Source organism: Cottoperca gobio, chromosome 23, assembly GCF_900634415.1.
Source record: "Cottoperca gobio chromosome 23, fCotGob3.1, whole genome shotgun sequence".
NCBI classification, from domain to species: Eukaryota; Metazoa; Chordata; class Actinopteri; order Perciformes; family Bovichtidae; genus Cottoperca; species Cottoperca gobio.
Window position 1 is genome coordinate 7,943,606 of NC_041377.1, and position 813 is coordinate 7,944,418.

The window sequence follows — 813 nt, forward strand, 5'->3', positions numbered from 1 at the left end:
GATGCAAACCATGCAACTGCAACATCCTTCTTGCTCTCTCCTCAAATGCATTGTCTATCTTTTTGTTGAAGAATCAAATATTTATTATCATATATTAGGTTGTGTATATGAATTTTATAAGCTACGTCATTTACTTCTTTTTTTTGCGGATGCCTTTTTAACATCTGGCCAAGGATAACCGATGATTTTTAGGTTATCAGTGTCTCATGTACAGTGTTTTACTGTTGTTCAACAAGCACTGTCTCTGTCAAAGAAAAAAAGAAAAAAAGAAGAAAAAAAACTAAATTAATTCTAAAATATATTTTTTTAAAGTATGTTAGTAATAATGATTCAATTCATGATTGGATAAACTGACATATAGTGACATTATTGAAAATATTCTGGCAATATCTCTCACTATCCCTCTGTCTGACCTGCTTTCATTTATCTACATTTCACAATCATATTCAGTTCAGCTTAGTAACAACAGTGTGTGAGTGTGTGTGTGTGTGTGTGTGTGTGTGTGTGTGTGTGTGTGTGTGTGTGTGTGTGTGTGTGTGTGTGTCTGTGTGTGTGTGTGTCTGTGTGTGTGTGTGTGTGTGTGTGTGTGTGTGTGTGTCTGTGTGTGTGTGTGTGTGTGTGTGTGCAAGTGTAAATATCAGCCTTAGGAGGCGGAGTGGAAGCCCCCATCAGTCCTATTTATCTTGTCCTGGAGGATTTTTCAAGCTGAGCCCAGGACCTCAACCTGTAGGCCTATTTGAAGGATTTCTTTACAGACTGTCACAGTTCTAAATTCCTGGTGGTGTCTGTCTGACCTCCCTCTGACGTTTTAAG